Source organism: Lontra canadensis, unplaced genomic scaffold (assembly GCF_010015895.1).
Source record: "Lontra canadensis isolate GAN:19392208 unplaced genomic scaffold, GSC_riverotter_1.0 scaffold19, whole genome shotgun sequence".
Classification (NCBI taxonomy): domain Eukaryota; kingdom Metazoa; phylum Chordata; class Mammalia; order Carnivora; family Mustelidae; genus Lontra; species Lontra canadensis.
Genome location: NW_022631013.1, coordinates 8006919 through 8016612, shown reverse-complemented (window position 1 = coordinate 8016612; position 9694 = coordinate 8006919). Strand labels below are relative to the sequence as shown.

Below are 9694 nucleotides of genomic sequence, written 5' to 3'. Positions count from 1 at the left end.
ACATTGACTTCCTGGTGTGAAATGAACCAATTAAAGTCATTTTAAAAATGCATAGGTTTCTCTAGGTTGCTTTCAATTTTAAGTAAAAGCAGTATATAATACCCTGCAGCTTAGTTTTTCTATTTGAAAATGCAGCTAATCTCACTATATTGTTCTCTATCACATATCCCAACTGCATTGACATTTCAGCTCTTGTATGATCTTCCTCTCTAAGTTGGTTTACTGAAGGGATAAGTCATTCTGAAGACGTCCATCTTACAGTCAACTTGAAAAGCTCTGAATCAAACTTACAGATGGTTTTTATTCTTTTCTGTTACAAAAGTGGGGAAACATAAGCAGCAGTAAAGCAAGTATTCATATTTAGCTTGATGGGCATAATGTGAAAAAAGATTCCAGCTTCAGTATATCTCAGAGATAGACATGGAACTTGGAAATGAAAATATCCTAAAAAAACAACTGGAAAAAAATATATCTGAAAAGGGAGAGTCTGTTGATCGGCTTGACCCAGTAGTCAAACTTTGCTCCTGGAAGGGACCTACGGATTTTTACTGGAGGGTGCTTCCTTTGGCTGCACATATGTAGAAGTTGGAATGATGCAGAGAAGTTTAGCATGGCCCTTGTGCAAAGATGATGTACAGATTCCTGGATTCTTTCATATTAAACAAAAAAATGTTTCTCTTTACTATGGTAATCAAACTATGAAGGCCCCTTACCTTTAAGACTCTGCCACAATTCTGGGAAACTTGATGTTGTTAAATCAAAAGCCTAGGTGTCTAATTGTATCATTTTTCCCACCAACAATGTATTGGTAGAGAGAATGATGACTATCAACCACACCAAATTCTGGGCAGGTGGTTTTCTTGTTCTGCTTACTTCCTGGAGCTGAAAGGAAAAAAGGACTCAGTCACGTGGTCTAGCCGTGGAGGTAAGGTCAGCGTAGTTGTTGGATTTGAATATTGAAAACTTCAGAATCAAAGTAACACACGATTGTCTGTCTATATCAGCTTCTACAGTGTTTGAAAAAAGCAAGTGTAGTATTTTCCTGAAATTAGAAGGTCCTATGATTCATTTCTGAAGACATAGCAAAGAGCAGTTCAGCTGAACCGCCCTGCCTGGCAAAGAGTCCTTGAGGAGCCGTCAGCAGAGGCAAGCTTTGCCTTTATTTGCATGCTGCAGTTATTGTGTATACTGCGTCACCTCTGGACATCTCACACCCATGAACCTCATGTTTAACTTCCAGTGAACCTGTGTCTGTGTCTTGTGAAGCAGCTAGGATTGGAAGGACTCATTTGCAAATATAGGAAATACAAGTTTACTATGTTGGATATAGAAGATATGTATATATGCTACTTCCTGATAGGAATGAAAACATTGGTGGAAAAGACAGAACCATTTCTCCTCCTTCACTGTAGTGTAGTGCACAACAGCCACAGGAGTGTGAAGTTTGCAGGAAGTCTTTGGCAGAAGCTAACTGTAAGCAGCAGCATAGCAGAAAGGATGCTTGGCAGAGGCACCTGGGTGAGACAGTATTACTTAAGGAAGTTACATTACTGAGCATAAGCTGTGAGACTTAAATGGATGAGGTAAATTGAGAAACAGTAATGGTACCTTGCGGAAGTATTTGTGTCTTGCAGGAACTTCAGATCCAGTAAAAGCAATAGAAGTGTCCAGTTTTGGGGATGGCGGTAACTGGGGAGTACGGTATGTTACAATCTGAAAAGCAGAGGTCAACTGAAGCAGAAATTAGGTTGGGGAGACTATACGTTACCACTACAACCAACAATGAAGATTCCATGGTAGACTTGACTTTATGAGAATATGATAATGTGTCTGTGGCATGAAGTCCACAATATCCTACTTCTGGCTGCTTCCCCTAAGTATAATTCCCCTTTTCAGCTGAATCCTTCATAAATTAAAAAAAAAATACAATGACCCTGTTATTCTTAATATTCTATTAAGAAGGATACTGTTTAGACTCTGTGCATATACTGTGGTATGAAGACTTGTGTTCCCTCCAAATTCATAGGTTGAAATTTTAACCCCCAAAGATGATGGTGGTATTAAGAGATGGGCCATTTGGGAAGTGCTTAAGTCATGAGGGTGAAGTCCTCATTAATGGAAGTAGTTTCTTTATAAAAGAGAATCCAGTAGGATCTAGCCCCCTTTCACCATGTGAGGACATAGTGGGAAGATACCATCTATGAACCAGAAAGTGGGACCTCTCTAGACATTGTATCTGCTAATGACCTGATGTTGGACTTCCAGGAACCAGAACTATGAGAAGTAATTTTTCTGTTATTTGTAAGCCACACAGTTTATGATATTTTGTTATAGCAGCTCAAATGGACTAAGTCAACATAAAAGAGCCCTCAGATGTTTAAAAAAAAAAAGGTGAACTAGATTGGATGGTTCTCTTAAAGGATGTGGCAACAGATCTCTGTGTGTCTGACTAAAAATAATCTGTTCCCTGTTTTCTAAGAAGTTATATTTTTTTCCTGATTAAGTAGGAGACATTGTTCATCATTTATAGAAACATGATGGTGGATAAGTGGAAAAAAAAAAAAACAAGCAAACAGAAGTGTCAGCTTTTAACTTTAAACTTTTGAGAATGCTCTACTATGTGCTATAAATTTTAACTTTTATTGAATATCTACATCATTAGGAAGCACTGAGTATCCATACATTTTAAGCAAAACTACCAATGACCATAAAATATATTAGTATCCATGTTTCATATTTGAGAAAACAAATATTAGAAGACGTTAAGTTGAATGCAGAAAAATATATATGGTAATTTGGTACTACATAATTACATTTTGTGTATATATATATATATGAATTTCTCATAATTGTCTCAAATTTTCACTTTGCTTTGATAGCAAAAATCTGGCTTAGCTCAGTTTGCTCATGGCTTTATTTTTTCATTAACTCACCATTCATTCGGACTTAGCTAAGCCATGTTAGCCGTCAATGATGAGAAAAGAGCTTTATGTGAATTATTCATTAGGATGAGTGAGGAAACATTCTACTGAAACAGTGCTTTTGCTACCTAATACAGTATTTCATGTCAGCTGTCTATCTACACAGGTATTTGCTCAATCTGACTATAGGTACTTTTATTAAAGAGCTTCCTAAAAAATAAAATGAACTCACTTCTTTATATTTTAAAATCCTCTTTATAATTACTTTATTGAAAAAATTGTCCTGCAATTGTATCACTTTTTGGTGGCAATGGTTTGCTTTAATCTTCTAGTGTAAAACTGGTTAAGACATTTGTTGGTGCATGTGACTGTGTCTTGTAAGATGAGTAATATCTAATATGACCACATTTATTCATTTGCCTTGTCAGCTGTTATAATTTCATAATTTTATTTACATCTCTTTCCTTTTTTCCTCTTTGAAATTCATGTGTATACATAAATTTTCACATTTAATTTTAAATTAGCTATTGGAATGTCTTTTATAAGGGTTAGTAAGCAACGTCCATAATCAAGTTCTTCAGATAGTTGGAAAGATCACCATTCTTGTTCTTAAAATATCTCATTACAAAGTCTGTGACTTTACAACACACTCTAGACATTTTGAATTTTTATCCTGTCTTTCTTTAAATGCTGTCTTCTTTACTCTAATCACAGTTACTCAACTTTAGTACTATTAGTGTTGATAGAGACTGTCCTGCATATTGTAGGCTGTTGGGCAGCAACCCTGGCCTGTACCCTAGAGATGCCTGTAGCCCTTGCTCCCCCCTCAAAGCTATGGCAACCATGTCTGTAGACTTTAATAAGTGTCCTCTAGTTGGCAACCTCTGCTGCTCCCCAGTTGAGAACTAGGGTCTCAGTGATCTTGATTATGAAGTATTTATCTCCTTATCTAATTCAACAGATAAGTATTCTTATACTTGTGATTCTTCCAAAATCTGCATTTTATTTTCAATTTAAAAACCAGCATTGTAATTTTATAATGAATTTCATCTATTACATATTTTGAATGTGATTGTAATTATAGTATTTCCCAAGGAATTATATCATTAGATGAGATTCATTCTAAAACATTAAAAATGTTACTGGATTTTAATTCAAAAAAGTCTTTGAAAAGAAAGTGTGTATGGAATAATACATTGTGTCAGTTATGCAATGAAGTAATTAAAACAGGTCCTATGCTAGGCCCGTATATACAAAGCAAAAACAAACATGGTTAATGATCTAGCTAAGATTCTTTAATGAGTAACTTTAAATATCAACATAAGGACAATATAGCAAGGAATGTGACCACATATTAATTACAACTAACCTAAGTGGGCCAAGAAAGTGTTCCCAGAGAGTTGCTGCATGACCTGAGGTTTAGTGGGTGAAAAGAACCTGGCATCCAAAGTCATGAGCCTTGGAGTGGGGAAAGACAATGCCTGACGATGATGATGATGAGGCTAACATGTATGTTACTGGGTTTGTGCTGGGAAGTTTGCCAAGCACTTAGGCTTCAGATCTAATCTTTAGTACTTTCTAGTTACTTACTTTTTTTTTTTTAAAGCTTTTTTATTTATTTATTCGACAGACAGAAATCACAAGTAGACAGAGAGGCAGGCAGAGAGAGAGGAGGAAACAGGCTTCCCGCTGAGCAGAGAGCCCGATGCGGGTCTTGATCCCAGGACCCTGGGATCATGACCTTAGCCGAAGGCAGAGGCTTAACCCACTGAGCCACCCAGGCACCCCTCTAGTTACTTTCTAATTGGATCTAATCATCAATGACTCTTTGAAGTAACTTTTATTATGTCATTTTAGACATACAGATCATGTGATAAGGGTAGGAAAATAACTTGCTGGTGGTCTTACAGATGCAGTTGTTTAGTTACGTGTGAAGCCCAGATCTGATAGCCTCCTGAGTCAGGGTCCTTAAACATTACACTATTTTATGTCTCTATTATATCACTTGATAAAATAAAAGAAATTTATGGTATCTGGAGCAAAGAAGAGGATTGAAAGGAGGGTCTGAGGACCTATGGGATGGGAAGATTAAGCATAGCCTTGCGAGGTAATCAGGGAACAGACCATGAAAAGCCATGTTAAAGAGATTGGACATTATCTTAAATGCCGTGAACTACTAAAAAGTTTTAATGGAGCTAATGTCATTAGATTAACATTTTCGAAGGTGCTTTTTGTCTGAAGAAAGGAATACTGATTGGTGGGGTGGCAGAGATCCAGGTGGCAGATGAATGTGAGGTACTTGGATGAGGAAGTGGATATTTTGGATATACTCAAAATATAGTTGGGACATTGAGTTGGAAGGTATTGCAGATTGGCTTTCTCAGGAGACTGACTCAGGTGGCAAGGAACTTTCGGGAAGAGGATTAGGGAGTCAGTGCTGTTGAGAATAAGTAACATCTGTGGGGGCAGAGAAAGAAGTGGATTGAGCAGAGGGTAAAGTTAAACTGCAGTTCAGCATCAAGACATGATTTAGCTCCAGGTGAGCTGAGCGTTCAGAGTTGTTCTGTGCAGGATCAACTCTGGATCAATGTGGTTGGCCTTTCTGTATCTGCATGGAGTAGTTATTAGGTAGCAGGCTGGCCCCAGGAAGGTGGTGAGCATGGGGAGATGTCTTCATCTGAGAGCAATCCTTGAGGAGAACTGACCACTAGGGACTGTCAGCCTGCAGCTTTTCTAGATTCTAGATCCTTCAGTACTGAAGATCAAATTGTGTGCTGCATTACAATATCCGGAGTAGAAGAATTAACAAAAAGGTTGGAAGGTGAAGGTAAAGAGATGTTAAGATTATGTCCTGCTTAATGGATTCAGCAATACAGTGAATGGCCTTTCTAAATGCTAAGATAATCATTAAGAACAATCTGGTATGTGGGGAAAGGTGACCAGTTTGATTTTGGATAGATGTGAAATTTAGGTACCTCTAGATGTCTGAATGAAAAATTCCAGTACCTACTGAGATACATGGATCTGAAGTTTAGGAGAAGGATATGATAAAGATTAGAGATTCATCAATATGCAGATACAATTGCACCTATGGAACGAATAAAATTACCCAGGGAGAGTGTTTAGAGTGAGAAAAGGTTGTCCAAAAAAGCAAACTTAGCACAACTGTATTTGGTGTTACTTTTAAATGAAGGAGATATTTAAAATCCCGTCTTCATTTACTCACGTGTTCTATTCACAGGTATAAGAGAAAAGTGAATACCATGTCTCAAAAATATAGAATTCTCTAAAAAAGGATACTCAATAAATTAAGAAAAAACACAAAACACAAACATGAGGCAAAGGAATAGTGTGGAAGGGAAGAGCACGTTGTCCTGGGTGATTGTGCAGGACAGTTCTGGTGTGCACTGAAAGAGCAGAGTAGCAACTTACTGGTTGCTATAAGCACAGACCTTCAGAGTAGATTCTTGGGTTTGGGATCTTGATTCTCTTGATTCTCTGAGTATCGTGAGTGAGTTTTCTGCTGCATATTTTTCTAAATGCTTGGTCTGTTTCATCTCCTTTTTAATTTTTATTTCTTTATTTTTATTTTTTTTTCAGTGTTCCAAGATTCATTGTTTATGCACCACACTCAGTGCTCCATGCAATACATGCCCTCCTTAATACCCACCACCAGGCTCACCCAACCCCCCAGCCTCCTCCCCTCCAAAACCCTCAGTTTGTTTTTCAGAGTCCACAGTCTCTCATGGTTCATCTCACCCTCCGATTTCCCCCAATTCACATTTCCTTTCCTTCTCCTAATGTCTTTCATGTTATTTCTTATGCTCCACAAGTAAGTGAAAACATATGATAATTGACTATCTCTGCTTGAGTTACTTCACTCAGCATAATCTCCTCCAGTCCTGTCCATGTTGATACAAAAGTTGGGTACTCATCCTTTTTGATGGAGGCATCATATTTTTTTTTTGAAAAAAAAATATATATACATATACATATATATACATATATATATGTATATGTATATATATATATTTTTTTTTTCATTTTGAAAAAGTACTATGTCAGAACCAAATATGTCCATTCTCTAAAGCAGTTTGGGGTAAAGTAAAACTGCAACAATAATGCCCATTTGTGTGCCATTTCCTCTTCAATTTTTTTGCTTTTACATTTTTTCTATGCTTGTTTTTCTTTTTATATATTTCCATAGACCTTTTGAATTGGATGTTAATTCTTTAAATTACTTCTGATTAATATAGCATTTCATTAAGCCTATTAAGTCTGTTCATTTTCTACTCACTAAAATGACTCAGTTGTCAAACAAATAGTGATAAGGTTAAGAGGTCTTTTGATTATGAGAGTTTGAAAATCAGTATTCTAATATACATACATCAGCTGTTATGTGCCGGAGGACAATTTAAATGAAGGCCGCTATTTTGATTTTTTCCTCACTCATACCCTCAGGCAATGTATGTTTCATATTTTAAAATAGAGCTTCTGTGAAAAATCTCTCAATATATTGCAAAAGCATTTAATAGATTCACTTATGGTCAGATTTATATTGGTTCTGTGCATTGACAGTTCATTTAAATCTTAGTAATTTTAAAATCAGGTAAATAATTTGCTTAATGTAGGGAGATACTAATATCAAAACTAAAATTGTTTTGGGCTGAATTAAGCAAATTATCATTACATGCTGATAACATGTATGAAAAATTAAATGTTTATTGATAACCTGAGGGCCACATCATAAAGGTACAGGTGTTATCAGGGAGGTAATATCCAAGTAGGAGATACAGATTAGAATAATCCTATAATTCAAGATAAGAGCATCACAGGGGTGCTTGGGTGGTACAGCCAGTTAAACGTCTGCCTTCTGCTCCGGTCATGATCCCAGGGTCCTGAGACTTGAGCCCTCAGTCCCACTTTCTGCTCAGTGGGAACCTGCTTCTCCCTCTCCCTCCTACTCTGTGTGCTTGTGATCTTTCTCTCTCTGTCAAATAAATAAAATCTTTAAAAAATAAAATAAAATAATTTAAGATAAGAGCATCATAAATTATACTTAAAATCAGGAGGTTTTTTAAAAAGATAATTTTTATTATCAAAACACACATTCTAAAACATATGGACCCTTGGTAATGTGGGAAAGAAAGAGTAAAAGTAAATGTTGTGAGCTAGGAGTGTTTCCCAGATAGTCTCCCATAAGAGTAAAATAATTCATAAGCCTGAGGGTTAGTGAATCTGGCAAATTATCTTAGTCACATTGCTTGTGTTTGAGGCCACAATTCCTTAATCAAGTAGGTCACAGAGGAGAGAAAGGCTAAAACAAATACAAGAGTAGCTAGACAAATGATGTGATACTTTTGCAAAGGATTCAGCCTACGGGGGAAATTTGGAGAGACCCCTGCAAGTAGAAATACTGGGATCAGGGAAAGGTGAAACTGAATTAATGTCGGTTTTAGATTTTGAGCAGGGAAGAATTGGAGTTAAGGAAAGGCTTTTCAGCATTGACATTACTTAACATTTAGCTAAGGAGAAGTCTGGGTCCAAATTAGAGTATTTTTAAAAAAATGTATGACATTAATCCATATAATTGAATATATGTCATTTATATGTATTTACGTATGCATACATATATATACGTATGAATAATACATAATTGGCTAGGCATCCCCCATACCCACTACAAATGGAATATAATCACAATTGAAAAAAATCTGTGTGCCCCTCCATACTCTGAATTTTATAATTCTATTTCTACTCTTTTACATATAATTTTACCACGTATAAGAATAGTTTAGGGGTGCCTGGGTGGCTCAGAGGGTTAAGCCACTGCTTTCAGCTCAGGTCATGATCCCAGGGTCCTGGGATCGAGCCCCATATCGGGCTTCCTGCTTAGTGGAAAGCCTGCTTCTCTCTCTCCCACTCTCGCTCCTTGTGTTCCCTCTCTGGCTGTGTCTCTCTCTGTCAAATACATAAATAAAATCTTAAAAAACAAAAAAAAGAATAGTTTAAATTAACACACTTAGTTTTGCAATGTGGAATTTATAAAAATGGTGTTACACTGTATCTACTAATAATTGTTTCTTCATTCATATTCATATTACAGCTGTTGCTTTCATTTTCACTATAATCTCTGTAAAATGGACTCTAACTCTTTAAAAAAAATTTGTACTCTAATGAACATTTTTTTTTTTTTTTAATTTTACCAGGAAAACTACTGTTGGGGTTTACAACGTCATTTCAACCTGTTGCCATTGTGACATGATGTGACTGACCAATTTACATTGTCATCTGCAATATACAGGTTTTGTTCTTTTTTTTTTTTTATTGTGTTATGTTAGTCACCATACAGCACATCATTAGTTTTTGTTGTAGCTGTTCCATGATTCATTGTTTACGTGTAACACTCAGTGCTCCATGCAATACGTGCCCTCCTCAATATCCACCACCAGGCAAGCTTGTTTTGATTTATATACATTTTAAAATTTTGTTCCTCTAGTCAAGGTGGTGGTATTTTATAACTTATTTTTGTGGTTTTAATTTTATTTCCCTAATTACTAATGACATCAAATATCTCTTATTATTTTCACCAATTAGTGTTTTTCATTTGTGAAGTCAATGTCCTTTGTAAATGCTTATATTAGGTTGTTTTTCCTTTTTTTATTGTATTGTGGCAATATTCTAATATAGTCAGGATTCGAATTCTAATCTTTTTCAATTATATGAATTTCAAATATATACTTAGGTTTCGTAGCTTTTCATTTGTCAAAGCC

General features: G+C 36.0%; 1 non-coding gene across 1 annotated transcript; it reads left to right on the top strand.

Moving 5' to 3' along the window:
- Positions 1-555: 555 nt before the first annotated feature.
- Positions 556-662, top strand: LOC116869601. The gene has a single exon (XR_004383071.1). It is a non-coding gene; the product is annotated as a U6 spliceosomal RNA (small nuclear RNA).
- Positions 663-9694: the final 9032 nt, after the last annotated feature.